The sequence below is a fragment of the Schistocerca gregaria genome, chromosome 8 (genome assembly GCF_023897955.1).
Source record: "Schistocerca gregaria isolate iqSchGreg1 chromosome 8, iqSchGreg1.2, whole genome shotgun sequence".
Lineage (NCBI taxonomy): Eukaryota > Metazoa > Arthropoda > Insecta > Orthoptera > Acrididae > Schistocerca > Schistocerca gregaria.
The window spans coordinates 11021154-11043408 of record NC_064927.1 but is presented as its reverse complement, the minus strand read 5'-3'; positions in this window follow the sequence as shown (position 1 = coordinate 11043408).

Below are 22255 nucleotides of genomic sequence, written 5' to 3'. Positions count from 1 at the left end.
TGTGCATCGGAAACTACTACTGGTCTTCCAGGAAACGATCAATGCGTAGACTGTTTGAGACATTACTCCCTTTGGGGAAAGTGCGCATGGTGACTGTTGTATACAATCCCAATGAAATTATTGACTTTCATCAACACTTTGAAGGTCCACAGATTACAGAAGGCCTCCAGATGTGCATCGGATACTTCTACTGGTCTTGCAGGGAACGATCAAAGTGTAGACTGTCTGAGACATTACTCCCATGGAGGAAAGTGCGCATGGTGACTGCTGTATTCAATCCTGATGCAATTTCTTTGTTTCATCAACACTCTGTTCGTCCACACATTACAGAATGTCCCCAGATGTGCATCGGAAACTACTACTGGTCTTCCTGAGAACGATCAAAGCGTAAACTGTTTGAGACATAACTCTCATGGAGGAAAGTGCGCATGCTGACTGTTGTATTGAATCCCCATGCAATTTTGTGTTTCATCAACACTTTGAAGATCCAAAGATTACAGAATGCCTCCAGATGTGCATCGGAAACTACTACTGGTCTTCCACGATACGATCATACCGTAGACTGTTTGAGACATTACTAGCATGGAGGAAAGTGTGCATGGTGACTGTTGTATTCAATCCCGATGCAATTTCTGTGTTTCGTCAACGCTCTGATAGTCCACAGATTACAGAATGCCTCCAGATGTGCATCGGACATTACTACTGGTCGTGCAGGGAACGATCAAAGCGTAGACTCTTTGAGACATTACTCCCATGGAGGAAAGTGCGCATGGTGTCTGTTGTATTCAATCCCGATGCAATTTCTGTGTTTCATCAACACTCTGATAGTCCGAACATTACAGAATGCCCCCAGATGTGCATCGGAAACTATTACTGGTCTTCCAGGGAACGATCACAGCGTAAACTGTTTGAGACATTACTCCCATGGAGGAAAGTGCGCATGGTGACTGTTGTAATCAATCCCGATGCAATTTCTGTTTTTGAACAACACTCTGATAGTTTACAGATTACAGAATGCCTCCAGATGTGCATCGGAAGCTACTACTGGTCTTCCAGGGAACGATCAAAGCGTAAACTGTTTGAGACATTGCTCCCATGGAGGAAAATGCGCATGGTGACTGTTGTATTCAATCCCGATGCAATTTCAGTGTCTCATCAACACTCTGATAGTCCACAGATTACAGAATGCCTGCAGATGTGCATCGGAAACTACTACTGGTCTTCCAGGGAACGATCAAAACGTAGACTGTTTGAGACATTACTCCCATGGAGGAAAGTGCGCATGGTAACTGTTGCATTCAATCCCGATGCAATTTCTGTGTTTCATCAACAGTTTGAAGGTCCACAGATTACCGAATGCCTCCAGATGTGCATCGGAAACTACTACTAGTCCTCCAGGAAACGATCAAAGCGTAGACTCTTTGAGACATTACTCCCAATTTGGAAAGTGCGCATGGTGGCTGCCGTATTGAATCCCGATGCAATTTCTGTGTTTCATCAACACTCTGATAGTCCACACATTACAGAATGCCCCCAGATGTGCATCGGAAACTACTATTAGTCTTCCAGGGAACGATCAATGCGTAGGCTGTTTGAGACATTACTCCCTTGGGGGAAGGTGCGCATGGTGACTGTTGTATTCAATCCCAATGCAATTTCTGTGTTTCATCAACACTTTGAAGGTCCACAGATTACAGAATGCCTCCAGATGTGCATCGGATACTTCTACTGATCTTGCAGGGAACGATCAAAACGTAGACTGTTTGAGACATTACTCCCATGGAGGAAAGTGCGAATGGTGACTGCTGTATTCAATCCTGATGCAATTTCTGTGTTTCATCAACACTCTGTTGGTCCACACATTACAAAATGTCCCCAGATGTGCATCGGAAACTACTACTGGTCTTCCTGAGAACGATCAAAGCGTAAACTGTTTGAGACATAACTCCCATGGAGGAAAGTGCACATGCTGACTGTTGTATTGTATCCCAATGCAATTTTGTGTTTCATCAACACTTCGAAGATCCAAAGATTACAGAATGCCTCCAGATGTGCATCGGAAACTACTACTGGTCTTCCAGGAAACGATCAAACCGTAGACTGTTTGAGACATTACTCCCATGGAGGAAAGTGCGCATTGTGACTGTTGTATTCAATCCCGATGCAATTTCTGTGTTTCATCAACACTCTGATAGTCCACAGATTACAGAATGCCTCCAGATGTGCATCGAAGGCTACTACTGGTCCTCCAGGGAACGATCAAATCCTAAACTGTTTGAGACATTGCTCCCATGGAGGAAAGTGCGCATGGTGACTGTTGTATTCAATCCCGATACAATTTCAGTGTTTCATCAACACTGATAGTCCACAGATTACAGAATGCCTCCCGATGTGCATCGGAAACTACTACTGGTCTTCCAGGGAATGATCAAAGCTTAGACTGTTTGAGACATTACTCCCATTTAGGAAAGTGCGTATGGTGACTGTTGTATTCATTCCCGATGCAATTTCTGTGTTTCATCAACAGTTTGAAGGTCCACAGATTACAGAATGCCTCCTGATGTGCATCGGAAACTACTAACGGTCTTCCAGCTAATGATCAAAGTGTAAACTGTTTGAGGCATACCTCCCATGGAGGAAAGTGCGCATGGTGACTGTTGTATTCAATCCCGGTGCAACTTCTGTGTTTCATCAACACTCTGATAGTCCACAGATTACGGAATGCCCCCAGATGTGCATCGGAAACTACTACTGGTCTTCCAGGGAACGATCAATGCGTAGACTGTTTGAGACATTACTCCTATGGAGGAAAGTGCGCATGGTGACTGTTGTATACAATCCCGATGCAATTTCTGTGTTTCATCAACACTCTTATAGTCCTCACATTCCAGAATGCCCACAGATGTGCATCGGAAACTACTACTGGTCTTCCAGGAAACGATCAAACTCTAGACTGTTTGAGACATTACTTCCATGGAGGAAAGTGCGCATGGTGTCTGTTGTATTCAATCCCGATGAAATTTCTGTGTTCCATCAACACTCTGATAGTCCAAACATTACAGAATGCCCCCAGATGTGCATCGGAAACTACTACTGGTCTTCCAGGGAACGATCAAAGCGTAACCTGTTTGAGACATTGCTCCCATAAATGGAAGTGCGCATGGTGACTGTTGTATTCAATGCCGATGCAATTTCAGTGATTCATCAACACTCTGATAGTCCACAGATTACAGAATGCCTCCAGATGTGCATCGGAAGCTTCTACTGGTCTTCGAGGAAACGATCAAACCGTCGACTGTTTGAGACATTACTCCCATGGAGGAAAGTGCGCATGGTGTCTGTTGTATTCAATTCCGATGCAACTTCTGTGTTTCATCAACACTCTCATAGTCCAAACATTACAGAATGCCCCCAGATTTGCATCGGAAACTACTACTGGTCTTCCAGGGAACGATCACAGCGTAAACTGTTTGAGACATTACTCCCATGGAGGAAAGGGCGCATGGTGACTGTTGTATTCAATCCCGATGAAATTTCTGTTTTAGAACAACACTCTGATAGTTTACAGATTACAGAATGCCTCCAGATGTGCATCGGAAGCTACTACTGGTCTTCCAGGGAACGATCAAAGAGTAAACTGTTTGAGACATTACTCCCATGGAGGAAAGTGCGCGTGGTCACTGTTGAATTCAATCCCGATGCAATTTCTGTGTTTCATCAACACTCTGATAGTCCATAGATTACAGAATGCCTCCAGATGTGCATCGGAAACTACTACTGGTCTTGCAGGGAACGATCAATGCGTAGACTGTTTGAGACATTACTCCCATTGAGGAAAGCGCGCATGGTGACTGTTGTATTCATTCCCGATGCAATTTCTGTGTTTCATCAATACTTTGAAGGTCCACAGATTACAGAATGCCTCCAAGTGTTCATCGGAGACTTCTACTGGTCTTCCAGGGAACGATCAAATAGTAAACTGTTTGAGACATTGCTCCCATAAAGGGAAGTGCGCATGGCGACTGTTGTATTCAATCCCGATACAATTTCAGTGATTCATCAACACTCTGATAGTCCACAGATTACAGAATGCCTCCAGATGTGGATCGGAAGCTTCTACTGGTCTTCGAGAAAACGATCAAACCGTAGACTGTTTGAGACATTACTCCCATGGAAGAAAGTGCGCATGGTGTCTGTTGTATTCAATTCCGATGCAATTTCTGTGTTTCATCAACACTCTGATAGTCCAAACATTACAGAATGCCCCCAGATCTGCATCGGAAACTACTACTGGTCTTCCAGGGAACGATCACAGCGTAAACTGTTTGAGACACTACTCCCATGGAGGAAAGGGCGCATGGTGACTGTTGTATTCAATCCCGATGAAATTTCTGTTTTTGAACAACACTCTGATAGTTTACAGATTACAGAATGCCTCCAGATGTGCACGGAAGCTACTACTGGTCTTCCAGGGAACGATCAAAGAGTAAAGTGTTTGAGACATTACTCCCATGGAGGAAAGTGCGCATGGTGACTGTTGAATTCAATCCAGATGCAATTTCTGTGTTTCATCAACACTCTGATAGTCCATAGATTACAGAATGCCTCCAGATGTGCATCGGAAACTACTACTGGTCTTCCAGGGAACGATCAATGCGTAGACTGTTTGAGACATTACTCACATGGAGGAAAGTGCGCATGGTGACTGTTGTATTCATTCCCGATGCAATTTCTGTGTTTCATCAATACTTTGAAGGTCCACAGATTACAGAATGCCTCCAGATGTTCATCGGAGACTTCTACTGGTCTTCCAGGGAACGATCAAATAGTAAACTGTTAGGGACATTACTCTTATGGTGGAAAGTGCGCATGGCGACTGTTGTATTCAATCCCGGTGCAATTTCTGTGTTTCATCAACACTCTGATAGTCCACAGTTTACAGAATGCCTCCAGATGTGTATCGGAAACTACTACTGGTCTTCCAGGGAACGATCAATGTGGAGACTGTTTGAAACATTACTCCCATGGAGGAAAGTGCGCATGGTGGCTGTTGTATACAATCCCGATGCAATTTCTGTGTTTCATCAACACTCTGATAGTCCACACATTACAGAATGCCCACAGATGTGCAACGGAAACTACTACTGGGCTTCCAGGGAACGATCAAAGCGTAAACTGTTTGAGACATTACTCCCATGGAGGAAAGTGCGCGTGGTGACTGTTGTATTTAATCCTGATGCAATTTCTTAGGTTCATCAACACTCTGATAGTCCACACATTACAGAATGCCCCCAGATGTGCATCGGAAACTACTACTGGTTTTCCAGGGAAAGATCAAAGCGTAAACTGTTAGAGACATTACTCCCATGGAGGAAAGTGCGCCTGGTAACTGTTGTATTCAATCCCGATGCAATTTCTGTTTTTCATCAACACTCTGATAGTGCGCAGATTACAGTATGCCTCCAGATGTGCATTGGAAACTACTACTGGTCTTCCAGGGACCGATCGATGCGTAGACTGTTTGAGACATTACTCCCTTGGGGGAAAGTGCGCATGGTGACTGTTGTATTCAATCCCGATGCAATTTCTGTGTTTCATCAACACTCTTATAGTCCACACATTCAAGAATGCCCACAGATGTGCATCGGAAGCTACTACTGGTCTTCCTGAGAACGATCAAAGCGCATACTTTTTTAGAAATAACTCCCATGGAGGAAAGTGCGCATGCTGACTGTTGTATTGAATCCCCATGCAATTTTGTGTTTCATTAACACTTTAAAGATCCAAAGATTGCAGAATGCCTCTTGATGTGCATCGGAAACTACTACTGGTCTTCCAGGAAACGATCAAACTGTAGACTCTTTGAGACATTACTCCCATGGAGGAAAGTGCGCATGGTGACTGTTGTATTCAATCCCGATGCAATTTCTGTGTTTCATCAACACTCTGATAGTCCACACATAACAGAATGCCCCCAGATATGCATCGGAAACTACTACTGGTCTTCCAGGGAACGATCAAAGAGTAAACTGTTTGAGACATTACTCCCATGGAGGAAAGTGCGCATGGTGACTGTTGAATTCAATCCCGGTGCAATTTCTGTTTTTCATCAACACTCTGATAGTCCATAGATTACAGAACGCCTCCATATGTGCATCGGAAACTACTACAGATCTTCCAGGGTACGATCAAAGCGTAGACTGTTTGAGACATTACTCCCATGGAGGAAAGAGCGCATGGTGACTGTTGTATACAATCCCGATGCAATTTCTGTGTTTCATCAACACTCTAATAGTCCAAACATTACAGAATGCCCCCAGATGTGCATCGAAAACTACTACTGGCCTTCCTGAGAACGATCAAAGCGTAAACTGTTTGAGACATTCCTCCCATGGAGGAAAGTGTGCATGCTGACTGTTGTATAGAATCTCCATGCAATTTTGTGTTTCATCAACACTTTGAAGATCCAAAGATTACAGAATGCCTCTAGATGTGCATCGGAAACTACTACTGGTCTTCCAGGAAACGATCAAAGCGTAGACTCTTTGAGACATTACTCCCATGGAGGAAAGTGGGCATGGTGGCTGCCGTATTCAATCCCGATGCAATTTCTGTGTTTCATCAACACTCTGATAGTCCACACATTACAGAATGCACCCAGATATGCATCGGAAACTACTATTTGTCTTCCTTGGAACGATCAAAGCGTAAACTGTTTGAGACATAACTCATATGGAGGAAAGTGAACATGGTGACTGTTGTATTCAATCCCGATGCAATTTCAGTGTTTCATCAACACTTTGAAGGTCCACAGATTACAGAATGCCTCCAGATGTGCATCGGATACTTCTACTGGTCTTGCATGGAACGATCAAAGCGTAGACTGTTTGAGACATTACTCCCATAGAGGAAAGAGCGCATGGTGACTGTTGTATACAATTCCGATGCAATTTCTGTGTTTCATCAACACTCTAATAGTCCACACATTACAGAATGGCCCCAGATGAGCATCGAAAACTACTATTGGTCTTCCAAGGAACGATCAAAGCGTAAACTCTTTGAGACATTACTCATATGGAGGAAAGTGCGCATGGTGACTGTTGTATTCAATCCAGATGCAGTCTCAGTGTTTCATCAACACTCTGATAGTCCACAGATTACAGAATGCCTCCAGATGTGCATCGGAAAATACTACTGGTCTTCCAGGGAACGATCAAAGCGTAGACAGTTTGAGACATTACTCCCATGGAGGAAAGTGATAATTGTGACTTTTGTATTCAATCCCGATGCAATTTATGTGTTTCATCAACACTTTGAAGGTCCACAGATTACAGAATGCCTCCAGATGTGCATCGGAAACTACTAACAGTCTTCCAGCTAATGATCAAAGCGTAAACTGCTTGAGGCATATCTCCCATGGAGGAAAGTGCACATGGTAACTGTTATATTCAATCCCGGTGCAAGTTCTGTGTTTCATCAACACTCTGATAGTCCACAGATTACGGAATGCCTCCAGATGTGCATCGGAAACTACTACTGGTCTTCCAGGGAACGATCAAAGCGTAAACTGTTTGAGACATTACTCCCATGGAGGAAAGTGCGCATGGTGACTGTTGTATTCAATCCCGATGCAATTTCTGTTTTTGAACAACACTATGATAGTTTACAGATTACAGAATGCCTCCTGATGTGCATCGGAAACTACTACTGGTCCTCCAGGAAACGATCAAAGCGTAGACTGTTTGAGACATTACTCCCATGGAGGAAAGTGCGCATAGTGGCTGCCGTATTCAATCCCGATGGAATTTCTGTGTTTCATCAACACTCTGATAGTCCACACATTACAGAATGCCCCCAGATGTGCATCGGAAACTACTATTGGTCTTCCAGGGAACGATCAAAGCGTAAACTGTTTGAGACGTTACTCATATGGAGGAAAGTGCGCATGGTGACTGTTGAATTCAATCCCGATGCAATTTCTGTGTTTCATCAACACTCTGATAGTCCATAAACTACAGAATGCCTCCAGATGTGCGTCGGAAACTACTACAGGTCTTCCAGGGTACGATCAAAGCGTAGACGGTTTGAGACATTACTCCCATGGAGGAAAGTGAACACTGTGACTGTTGTATACAATCCCGATGCAATTTCTGTGTTTCATCAATAGTTTGAAGGTCCACAGGTTACAGAATGCCTCCAGATGTTCATCGGAAACTTCTACTGGTCTTGCAGGGAACCAGCAAAGCGTAGCCTGTTTGAGACATTACTCCCATGGAGGAAAGTGCGCATGGTGACTGTTGTATTCAATCCCGATGCAATTTCTGTGTTTCATCAACACTCTGATAGTCCACACATTGCAGAATGCCCACAGATGTGTATCGGAAAGTACAACTGGTCTTCCAGGGAACGATCAAAACGTAAACTGTTTGAGACATTACTCCCATGGAGGAAAGTGCGCATGGTGACTCTTGTATTCAATCCTGATGCAATTTCTGTGTTTCATCAACACTCTGATAGTCCACAGATTACGGAATGCCTCCAGATGTGCATCGGAAACTACTACTGGTCTTCCAGGGAACGATCAATGCGTAGACTGTTTGAGACATTACTCCCAAGGAGGAAAGTGCGCATGGTGACTGTTGTATTCAATCCCGATGCAATTACAGTGTTTCATCAACACTCTGATAGTCCACAGATTACAGAATGCCTCCAGATGTGCATCGGAAACTACTATTGGTCTTCCAGGGAAAGATCAAAGCGTAGACTGTTTCAGACATTACTCCCATGGAGGAAAGTGCGCATGGTAACTGTTGTATTCAATCCCGATGCAATTTCTGTGTTTCATCAACACTTTGAAGGTCCACAGATAACAGAATGCCTCCAGATGTGCATCGGAAAGTACTACTGGTCCTCCAGGAAACGATCAAAGCGTAGACTCTTTGAGACATTACTCCCATGGAGGAAAGTGCGCATGGTGGCTGCCGTATTCAATCCCGATGCAATTTCTGTGTTTCATCAACACTCTGATAGTCCACACATTACAGAATGCCCCCAGATGTGCATCGGAAACTACTATTTGTCTTCCAGGGAACGATCAAAGCGTAAACTGTTTGAGACATAACTCATATGGAGGAAAGTGAACATGGTGACTGTTGTATTCAATCCCGATGCAATTTCAGTGTTTCATCAACACTCCGATAGTCCACGGATTACAAAATGCCTCCAGATGTGCATTGGAAAATACTATTGGTCTTCCAGGGAACGATCAAAGAGTAAACTGTTTGAGACATTACTCCCATGGAGGAAAGTGTGCATGGTGACTGTTGAATTCAATCCCGATGCAATTTCTGTGTTTCATCAACTCTCTGATATTCCATAGATTACAGAAAACCTCCAGATGTGCATCGGAAACTACTACAGGTCTTCCAGGGTACGATCAAAGCGTAGACTCTTTGAGACATAACTCCCATGGAGGAAAGTGCGCATGGTGACTGTTGTATTCAATCCCCATGCAATTTCTGTGTTTCATCAACACTTTGAAAGTCCACACATTACAGAATGCACCCAGATATGCATCGGAAACTACTACTGGACTTCAAGGGAACAATCTAAGAGTACACTGTTTGAGACATTACTCCCATGGGGGAAAGTGCGCATGGTGACTGTTGAATTCAATCCCGATGCAATTTCTGTGTTTCATCAACACTCTGATAGTCCAAAGGTTACAGCATGCCTCCAGATGTGCATCGGAAACTACTACAGGTCTTCCAGGGCATGATCAAAGCGTAGACTGTTTGAGACATTACTCCCACGGAGGAAAGTGAACATGGTGACTGTTGTATTCAATCCCGTTGGAATTTCTGTGTTTCATCAACACTCTGATAGTCCACAGATTACAGAATGCCTCCAGATGTGCATCGGAACTACTAACGGTCTTCCAGCTAATGATCAAAGCGTGAACTGTTTGAGGCATACCTCCCATGGAGGAAAGTGCGCATGGTGACTGTTGTTTTCAATCCCGGTGCAATTTCTGTGTTTCATCAACACTCTGAATGTCCACAGATTACGGAATGCCTCCAGATGTGCATCGGAAACTACTACTGGTCTTCCAGGGAACGATCAATGCGTAGACTGTTTGAGACATTACTCCCATGGAGGAAAGTGCGCATGGTGAATGTTGTATTCAATCCCGATGCTATTTCTGTGTTTCATCAACACTCTGATAGTCCACACATTGAATAATGCCCACAGATGTGCATCGGAAACTACTACTGGTCTTCCAGGGAACGATCAAAGCGTAAACTGTTTGAGACATTACTCCCATGGAGGAAAGTGCGCATGGTGACTCTTGTATTCAATCCTGATGCAATTTCTGTGTTTCATCAACACTCTGATAGTCCACACATTACAGAATGCTCCCAGATTTGCATCTGAAACTGCTACTGGTCTTCCAGGGAACGTTCAAAGCGTAAATTGTTAGAGACATTACTAACATGGATTAAAGTGCGCTTTGTAACTGTTGTATTCAATCTCAATACAATTTCTGTGTTTCATCAACACTCTGATAGTCCACAGATAACAGAATGCCTCCAGATGTGCATCGGTAAGTACTACTGGTCTTCCAGGAAACGATCAAACCGTAGACTGTTTGAGACATTACTCCCATGGAGGAAAGTGCGCATGGTGACTGTTGTATTCAATCCCGAGGCAATTTCTGTGTTTCATCAACACTTTGAAGGTCCACAGATTACAGAATGCCTCCAGATATGCATCGGAAACTACTACTGGTCTTCCAGGGAACGATCAAAGAGTAAACTCTTTGAGACATTACTCCCATGGAGGAAAGTGCGCATGGTGACTGTTGAATTCAATCCCGGTGCAATTTCTGTGTTTCATCAACACTCTGATAGTCCATAGATTACAGAATGCCTCCATATGTGCATCGGAAACTACTACAGGTCTTCCAGGGTACGATCAAAGCGTAGACTGTTTGAGACATTACTCCCATGGAGGAAAGAGCGCATGGTGACTGTTGTATACAATCCCGATGCAATTTCTGTGTTTCATCAACACTCTAATAGTCCAAACATTACAGAATGCCCCCAGATGTGCATCGAAAACTACTACTGGCCTTCCTGAGAACGATCAAAGCGTAAACTGTTTGAGACATTCCTCCCATGGAGGAAAGTGTGCATGCTGACTGTTGTACAGAATCTCCATGCAATTTTGTGTTTCATCAACACTTTGAAGATCCAAAGATTACAGAATGCCTCCAGATGTGCATCGGAAACTACTACTGGTCTTCCAGGAAACGATCAAAGCGTAGACTCTTTGAGACATTACTCCCATGGAGGAAAGTGCGCATGGTGGCTGCCGTATTCAATCCCGATGCAATTTCTGTGTTTCATCAACACTCTGATAGTCCACACATTACAGAATGCCCCCAGATATGCATCGGAAACTACTATTTGTCTTCCAGGGAACGATCAAAGCGTAAACTGTTTGAGACATAACTCACATGGAGGAAAGTGAACATGGTGACTGTTGTATTCAATCCCGATGCAATTTCAGTGTTTCATCAACACTTTGAAGGTCCACAGATTACAGAATGCCTCCAGATGTGCATCGGAAAATACTACTGGTCTTCCAGGGAACGATCAAAGCGTAGACTGTTTGAGACATTACTCCCATGGAGGAAAGTGATAATTGTGACTTTTGTATTCAATCCCGATGCAATTTATGTGTTTCATCAACACTTTGAAGGTCCACAGATTACAGAATGCCTCCAGATGTGCATCGGAAACTACTAAGAGTCTTCCAGCTAATGAACAAAGCGTAAACTGCTTGAGGCATATCTCCCATGGAGGAAAGTGCACATGGTAACTGTTATATTCAATCCCGGTGCAAGTTCTGTGTTTCATCAACACTCTGATAGTCCACAGATTACGGAATGCCTCCAGATGTGCATCGGAAACTACTACTGGTCTTCCAGGGAACGATCAAAGCGTAAACTGTTTGAGACATTACTCCCATGGAGGAAAGTGCGCATGGTGACTGTTGTATTCAATCCCGATGCAATTTCTGTTTTTGAACAACACTATGATAGTTTACAGATTACAGAATGACTCCTGATGTGCATCGGAAACTACTACTGGTCCTCCAGGAAACGATCAAACCGTAGACTGTTTGAGACGTTACTCCCATGGAGGAAAGTGCGCATAGTGGCTGCCGTATTCAATCCCGATGGAATTTCTGTGTTTCATCAACACTCTGATAGTCCACACATTACAGAATGCCCCCAGATGTGCATCGGAAACTACTATTGGTCTTCCAGGGAACGATCAAAGCGTAAACTGTTTGAGACGTTACTCATATGGAGGAAAGTGCGCATGGTGACTGTTGTATTCAATCCTGATGCAGTGTCTGTGTTTCATCAACACTCTGATAGTCCACAGATTACAGATTGCCTCCAGATGTGCATCGGAAAATACTACTGGTCTTCCAGGGAACGATCAAAGCGTAGACAGTTTGAGACATTACTCCCATGGAGGAAAGTGCGCATGGTGACTGTTGTATTCAATCCCGATGCAATTTCTGTGTTTCATCAACACTCTGAAAGTCCACACATTACAGAATGCCCCCAGATATGCATCGGAAACTACTACTGGTCTTCCAGGGAACGATCAAAGAGTAAACTATTTGAGACATTACTCCCATGGAGGAAAGTGCGCATGGTGACTGTTGAATTCAATCCCGATGCAATTTCTGTGTTTCATCAACACTCTGATAGTCCATAGACTACAGAACGCCTCCAGATGTGCATCGGAAACTACTACAGGTCTTCCAGGGTACGATCAAAGCGTAGACGGTTTGAGACATTACTCCCATGGAGGAAAGTGAACACTGTGACTGTTGTATTCAATCCCGATGCAATTTCTGTGTTTCATCAATAGTTTGAAGGTCCACAGATTACAGAATGCCTCCAGATGTTCATCGGAAACTTCTACTGGTCTTGCAGGGAACCAGCAAAGCGTAGCCTGTTTGAGACATTACTCCCATGGAGGAAAGTGCGCATGGTGACTGTTGTATTCAATCCCGATGCAATTTCTGTGTTTCATCAACACTCTGATAGTCCACACATTGCAGAATGCCCACAGATGTGTATCGGAAAGTACAACTGGTCTTCCAGGGAACGATCAAAACGTAAACTGTTTGAGACATTACTCCCATGGAGGAAAGTGCGCATGGTGACTCTTGTATTCAATCCTGATGCAATTTCTGTGTTTCATCAACACTCTGATAGTCCACAGATTACGGAATGCCTCCAGATGTGCATCGGAAACTACTACTGGTCTTCCAGGGAACGATCAATGCGTAGACTGTTTGAGACATTACTCCCAAGGAGGAAAATGCGCATGGTGACTGTTGTATTCAATCCCGATGCAATTACAGTGTTTCATCAACACTCTGATAGTCCACAGATTACAGAATGCCTCCAGATGTGCATCGGAAACTACTATTGGTCTTCCAGGGAAAGATCAAAGCGTAGACTGTTTCAGACATTACTCCCATGGAGGAAAGTGCGCATGGTAACTGTTGTATTCAATCCCGATGCAATTTCTGTGTTTCATCAACACTTTGAAGGTCCACAGATAACAGAATGCCTCCAGATGTGCATCGGAAAGTACTACTGGTCCTCCAGGAAACGATCAAAGCGTAGACTCTTTGAGACATTACTCCCATGGAGGAAAGTGCGCATGGTGGCTGCCGTATTCAATCCCGATGCAATTTCTGTGTTTCATCAACACTCTGATAGTCCACACATTACAGAATGCCACCAGATGTGCATCGGAAACTACTATTTGTCTTCCAGGGAACGATCAAAGCGTAAACTGTTTGAGACATAACTCATATGGAGGAAAGTGAACATGGTGACTGTTGTATTCAATCCCGATGCAATTTCAGTGTTTCATCAACACTCCGATAGTCCACAGATTACAAAATGCCTCCAGATGTGCAATGGAAAATACTATTGGTCTTCCAGGGAACGATCAAAGAGTAAACTGTTTGAGACATTACTCCCATGGAGGAAAGTGTGCATGGTGACTGTTGAATTCAATCCCGATGCAATTTCTGTGTTTCATCAACACTCTGATATTCCATAGATTACAGAAAACCTCCAGATGTGCATCGGAAACTACTACAGGTCTTCCAGGGTACGATCAAAGCGTAGACTCTTTGAGACATTACTCCCATGGAGGAAAGTGCGCATGGTGACTGTTGTATTCAATCCCCATGCAATTTCTGTGTTTCATCAACACTTTGAAAGTCCACACATTACAGAATGCACCCAGATATGCATCGGAAACTACTACTGGACTTCAAGGGAACAATCTAAGAGTACACTGTTTGAGACATTACTCCCATGGAGGAAAGTGCGCATGGTGACTGTTGAATTCAATCCCGATGCAATTTCTGTGTTTCATCAACACTCTGATAGTCCAAAGGTTACAGCATGCCTCCAGATGTGCATCGGAAACTACTACAGGTCTTCCAGGGCATGATCAAAGCGTAGACTGTTTGAGACATTACTCCCACGGAGGAAAGTGAACATGGTGACTGTTGTATTCAATCCCGTTGGAATTTCTGTGTTTCATCAACACTCTGATAGTCCACAGATTACAGAATGCCTCCAGATGTGCATCGGAACTACTAACGGTCTTCCAGCTAATGATCAAAGCGTGAACTGTTTGAGGCATACCTCCCATGGAGGAAAGTGCGCATGGTGACTGTTGTTTTCAATCCCGGTGCAATTTCTGTGTTTCATCAACACTCTGATAGTCCACAGATTACGGAATGCCTCCAGATGTGCATCGGAAACTACTACTGGTCTTCCAGGGAACGATCAATGCGTAGACTGTTTGAGACATTACTCCCATGGAGGAAAGTGCGCATGGTGAATGTTGTATTCAATCCCGATGCTATTTCTGTGTTTCATCAACACTCTGATAGTCCACACATTGAATAATGCCCACAGATGTGCATCGGAAACTACTACTGGTCTTCCAGGGAACGATCAAAGCGTAAACTGTTTGAGACATTACTCCCATGGAGGAAAGTGCGCATGGTGACTCTTGTATTCAATCCTGATGCAATTTCTGTGTTTCATCAACACTCTGATAGTCCACACATTACAGAATGCTCCCAGATTTGCATCTGAAACTGCTACTGGTCTTCCAGGGAACGTTCAAAGCGTAAATTGTTAGAGACATTACTAACATGGATTAAAGTGCGCTTTGTAACTGTTGTATTCAATCTCAATACAATTTCTGTGTTTCATCAACACTCTGATAGTCCACAGATAACAGAATGCCTCCAGATGTGCATCGGTAACTACTAGTGGTCTTCCACTGAACGATCAAATCGTTGACTGTTTGAGACATTACTCCCATGGAGGAAAGTGCGCATGGTGACTGTTGTATTTACTCCCGATGCAATTTCTATGTTTCATCAAAACTTTGAAGGTCCAAAGATTTCAGAATGCCTCCAGATGTGCATCGGAAACTACTACTGGTCTTCCAGGAAACGATCAAACCGTAGACTGTTTGAGACATTACTCCCATGGAGGAAAGTGCGCATGGTGACTGTTGTATTCAATCCCGAGGCAATTTCTGTGTTTCATCAACACTTTGAAGGTCCACAGATTACAGAATGCCTCCAGATGTTCATAGGAAACTACTACTGGTCTTGCAGGGAACGATCAAAGCGTAGACTGTTTGAGACGTTACTCCCATGAAGGAAAGTGCGCATGGTGTCTGTTGTATTCAATCCCGATTCAATTTCTGTGTTTCATCAACACCACGATAGTCCACACATTACAGAATGCCCCCAGAAGTGCATCAGAAACTACTACTGGTCTTCCAGGGATCGATCAAAGCGTAAACTTTTTGAGACATTACTCCAATGGAGGAAAGTGCGAATGGTGACTGTTGTATTCAATCCCGATTCTATTTCTGTGTTTCATCAACACTCTGATAGTCCACAGATTACAGAATGCCTCCAGATGTGCATCGGAAACTACTACTGGTCTTCAGGGAACGATCAAAGCGTAGACTGTTTGAGACATTACTCCCGTGGACGAAAGTGCGCATGGTGACTGTTGTATTCAATCCCGCGGCAATTCCTGTGTTTCATCAACACTTTGAAGGTCCACAGATTACAGAATGCTTCCAGATGTTCATAGGAAACTACTACTGGTCTTGCAGGGAACGTTCAAAGCGTAGACTGTTAGAGACATTTCTCTCATGGAGGAAAGTGCGCATGGTGACTGTTGTATTCAATCCTGATGCAATTTCTGTGTTTCATCAACACTCTGATAGTCCACAGATTACAGAATGACACCAGATGTGCATCCGAAATTACTACTTGTCTTCCAGGGAACGAACTAAGCGTAGACTGTTTGAGACATTACTCCCATGGAGGAAAGTGCGCATGGTGACTTGTATTCAATCGCGATGAAATTTGTGTGTTTCATCAACACTCAGATAGTCCACAGATTACGGAAAGCCTCCAGATGTGCATCGGAAACTACTACTGGTCTTCCAGGGGACGATCAAAGCTTAGACTGGTAGAGACATTACTCCCGTGGAGGTAAGTGCGCATGGTGAGTGTTGTATTGAATCCCGATGCAATTTCTGTGTTTCATCAACACTCTGATAGTCCACAGATTACAGAATGCCTCCAGATGTGCATCGGAAACTACTACTGGTCTTCCAGGGAACGATCAAAACGTAGACTGTTTGAGACATTACTCTCGTGGACGAAAGTGCGCATGGTGACTGTTGTATTCAATCCCGCGGCAATTCCTGTGTTTCATCAACTCTTTGAAGGTCCACAGATTACAGAATGCCTCCAGATGTTCATCGGAAACTACTACTGGTCTTGCAGGAAACGTTCAAAGCGTAGACTGTTAGAGACATTACTCTCATGGAGGAAAGTGCGCATGGTGACTGTTGTATTCAATCCAGATGCAATTTCTGTGTTTCAACAGCACTCTGGTAGTTCACAGATTACAGAATGCCTCCAGATGTGCATCGGAAACTACTACTGGTCATCCAGGGGACGATCAAAGCGTAGACTGTTTGAGACATTAATCCCATGGAGGAAAGTGCGCATGGTGATTCTTGTATTCAATCCCGATGCAATTTCTGTGTTTCAACAACACTCTGATTGTCCACAGATTACAGAATGGCTCCAGATGTGCATTGGAAACTACTACTGGTCTTCAAGGGAACGATCAAAGCGTAGACTGTTTGACACATTACTCCCATTTAGGAATATTGCATATGGTGACTGTTGTATTCAATCCCGAAGCAATTTCTGTGTTTCATCAACACTCTGATAGTCCACACATTACAGAATGCTCCCAGATGTGCATCGGAAACTGCTACTGGTCTTCCAGGAAACGATCAAAGCGTAAACGGTTAGAGACATTACTAACATGGAGGGAAGTGCGCATGGTAACTGTTGTATTGAATCTCAATACAATTTCTGTGTTTCATCAACACTCTGATAGTCCGCAGATCACAGAATGCCTCCAGATGTGCATCGGAAACTACTAGTGGTCTTCCATTGAACGATCAAAGCGTAGACTGTTTGAGACATTACTTCCATGGAGGAAAGTGCGCATGGTGACTTTTGTATTTAATCCCGATGCAATTTATGTGTTTCATCAAAACTTTGAAGGTCCAAAGATTTGATAATGCCTCCAGATGTGCATCGGAAACTACTACTGGTCTTCCAGGGAACGATCAAAGCGTAGACTGTTTGAGACATTACTCCAGTGGACGAAAGTGCGCATGGTGACTGTTGTATTCAATCCCACGGCAATTCCTGTGTTTCATCAACTCTTTGAAGGTCCACAGATTACAGAATGCCTCCAGATGTTCATCGGAAACTACTACTGGTCTTGCAGGTAACGTTCAAAGCGTAGACTGTTAGAGACATTATTCTCATGGAGGAAAGTGCGCATGGTGACTGTTGTATTCAATCCTGATGCAATTTCTGTGTTTCATCAACACTCTGATACTCCACAGATTACAGAATGACACCAGATGTGCATCGGAAATTACTACTTGTCTTCCAGGGGACGAGCAAAGCGTAGACTGTTTGAGACATTACTCCCATGGAGGAAAGTGCGCATTGTGACAGTTGTAGTCAATCCCGAGGTAATTTGTTTGTTTCATCAACACTCTGATAGTCCACAGATTACAGAAAGCCTCCAGATGTGCATCGGAAACTACTACTGGTCTTCCAGGGGACGATCAAAGCTTAGACTGTTTGAGACATTACTCCCGTGGAGGAAAGTGCGCATGGTGAGTGTTGTATTGAATCCCGATGCAATTTCTGTGTTTCATCAACACTCTGATAGTCCACAAATTACAGAATGCCTCCAGATGTGCATCGGAAACTACTACTGGTCTTCCAGGGAACGATCAAAGCGTAGACTGTTTGAGACATTACTCCCGTGGACGAAAGTGCGCATGGTGACTGTTGTATTCAATCCCACGGCAATTCCTGTGTTTCATCAACACTTTGAAGGTCCACAGATTACAGAATGCCTCCTGATGTTCATCGGAAACTACTACTGGTCTTGCAGGGAACGTTCAAAGCGTAGACTGTTAGAGACATTACTCTCATGGAGGAAAGTGCGCATGGTGACTGTTGTATTCAATCCCGAGGCAATTTCTGTGTTTCATCAACAGTTTGAAGGTCAACAGATTACAAAATACCTCCAGATGTGCATCGGAAACTACTACTGGTCGTGCAGGGAACGATCAAAGCGTAGATTGTTTGCGACATTACTCCCATGGAGGAAAGTGCGCATGGTGACTGTTGTATTCAATCCAGATGCAATTTCTGTGTTTCAACAGCACTCTGGTAGTTCACAGATTACAGAATGCCTCCAGATGTGCATCGGAAACTACTACTGGTCATCCTGGGGACGATCAAAGCGTATGCAGTTTGAGACATTAATCCCATGGAGGAAAGTGCGCATGGTGACTCTTGTATTCAATCCCGATGCAATTTCTGTGTTTCAACAACACTCTGATTGTCCACAGATTACAGAATGGCTCCAGATGTGCATCGGAAACTACTACTGGTCTTCAAGGGAACGATCAAAGCGTAGACTGTTTGACACATTACTCCCATTCAGGAAAATTGCGCATGGTGAGTGTTGTATTCAATCCCGATGCAATTTCTGTGATTCATCAACACTCTGATAGTCCACACATTACAGAGTGCCCCCAGATGTGCATCAGAAACTACTACTGGTCTTGTAGGGAACGATCAAAGCGTAAACTTTTTGAGACATTACTCCAATGGAGGAAAGTGCGCATGGTGACTGTTGTATTCAATCCCGATGCAATTTCTGTGTTTCATCAACACTCTGATAGTCCACAGATTACAGAATGCCTCCAGATGTGCATCGGAAACTACTACTGGTCTTCCAGGGAACGATCAAAGCGTAGACTGTTTGAGACATTACTCCAGTGGACGAAAGTGCGCATGGTGACTGTTGTATTCAATCCCGCGGCAATTCCTGTGTTTCATCAACTATTTGAAGGTCCACAGATTACAGAATGCCTCCAGATGTTCATCGGAAACTACTACTGGTCTTGCAGGAAACGTTCAAACCGTAGACTGTTTGAGACATTACTCCCATGGAGGAAAGTGGGCATGGTGACTGTTGTATTCAATCCTGAGGCAATTTCTGTGTTTCATGAACACTCTGAAGGTCCACAGATTACAGAATGCCTCCAGATGTTCATAGGAAACTACTACTGGTCTTGCAGGGAACGATCAAAGCGTAGACTGTTTGAGACATTGCTCCCATGAAGGAAAGTGCGCATGGTGTCTGTTGTATTCAATCCCGATTCAATTTCTGTGTTTAATCAACACTCTGATAGTCCACACATTACAGAATGCCCCCAGTTGAGCATCGGAAACTGTTACTGGTCTTCCAGGGAACGATCAAAGCGTAGACTATTTGAGACATTACTCCCATGGAGTAAAGTGCGCATGGTGACTGTTGTATTCAATCCCGAGGCAATTTCTGTGTTTCATCAACACCTGGAAGGTCCACAGATTACAGAATGCCTCCAGATGTGCATCGGAAACTACTACTGGTCTTGCAGGGAACGATCAAAGCGTACACTGTTTGAGATATTACTCCCATGGAGGAAAGTGAGCATGGTCACTGTTGTATTTAATCCCGATGCAATTTCTGTCTTTCATCAACACTTTGAAGGTCCACAGATTACAGATGCCTCCAGATGTGCATCGGAAACTACAACTGGTCTTGCAGGGAACGATCAAAGCATAGACTATTTGTGACATTACTCCCATGGAGGAAAGTGCGCATGGTGACTGTTGTATTCAATCCCGCGGCAATTCCTGTGTTTCATCAACTCTTTGACGGTCCACAGATTACAGAATGCCTCCAGATGTTCTTCGGAAACTACTACTGGTCTTGCAGGAAACGTTCAAAGCGTAGACTGTTAGAGACATAACTCTCATGGAGGAAAGTGCGCATGGTGACTGTTGTATTCAATCCTGATGCAATTTCTGTGTTTCATCAACACTCTGATAGTCCACAGATTACAGAATGACACCAGATGTGCATCGGAAGTTACTACTTGTCTTCCAGGGAACGAACAAAGCGTAGACTGTTTGAGACATTACTCCCATGGAGGAAAGTGCGCATGGTGACTGTTGTAGTCAATCCCGATGTAATTTGTGTGTTTCATCAACACTCTGATAGTCCACAGATTACAGAAAGCCTCCAGATGTGCATCGGAAACAACTACTGGTCTTCCAGGGGACGATCAAAGCTTAGACTCTTTGAGACATTACTCCCGTGGAGGAAACTGCGCATGGTGAGTGTTGTATTGAATCCCGATGCAATTTCTGTGTTTCATCAACACTCTGATAGTCCACAGATTACAGAATGCCTCCAGATGTGCATCGGAAACTACTACTGGTCTTCCAGGGAACGATCAAAGCGTAGACTGTTTGAGACATTACTCCCGTGGACGAAAGTGCGCATGGTGACTGTTGTATTCAATCCCACGGCAATTCCTGTGTTTCATCAACACTTTGAAGGTCCACAGATTACAGAATGCTTCCTGATGTTCATCGAAAACTACTACTGGTCTTGCAGGGAACGTTCAAAGCGTAGACTGTTAGAGACATTACTCTCATGGAGGAAAGTGCGCATGGTGACTGTTGTATTGAATCCCGATGCAATTTTTGTGTTTCATCAACACTTTGAAGGTCCACAGATTACAGAATAACTCCAGATGGGCATCGGAAACTACTACTTGTCTTCCAGGAAAAGATCAAACCGTATACTGTTTGAGACAATACACCCATGTAGGTAAGTGCGCATGGTGACTGTTGTATTCAATCCCGAGGCAATTTCTGTGTTTCATCAACAGTATGAAGGTCCACAGATTACAAAATGCCTCCAGATGTGCATCGGAAACTACTACTGGTCGTGCAGGGAACGATCAAAGCGTAGATTGTATGCGACATTACTCCAATGGAGGAAAGTGCGCATGGTGACTGTTGTATTCAATCCAGATGCAATTTCTGTGTTTCAACAGCACTCTGGTAGTTCACAGATTACAGAATGCCTCCAGATGTGCATCGGAAACTACTACTGGTCTTGCAGGAAATGTTCAAACCGTAGACTGTTTGAGACATTACTCCCATGGAGGGAAGTGCGCATGGTGACTGTTGTATTCAATCCTGAGGCAATTTCTGTGTTTCATCAACACTCTGAAGGTCCACAGATTACAGAATGCCTCCAGATGTTCATAGGAAACTACTACTGGTCTTGCAGGGAACGATCAAAGCGTAGACTGTTTGAGACATTACTCCCATGAAGGAAAGTGCGCATGGTGTCTGTTGTATTCAATCCCGATTCAATTTCTGTGTTTCATCAACACTCTGATCGTCCACACATTACAGAATGCCCCCAGTTGTGCATCGGAAACTACTACTGGTCTTCCAGGGAACGATCAAAGCGTAGACTATTTGAGACATTACTCCCATGGAGTAAAGTGCGCATGGTGACTGTTGTATTCAATCCCGAGGCAATTTCTGTGTTTCATCAACACCTGGAAGGTCCACAGATTACAGAATGCCTCCAGATGTGCATCGGAAACTACTACTGGTCTTGCAGGGAACG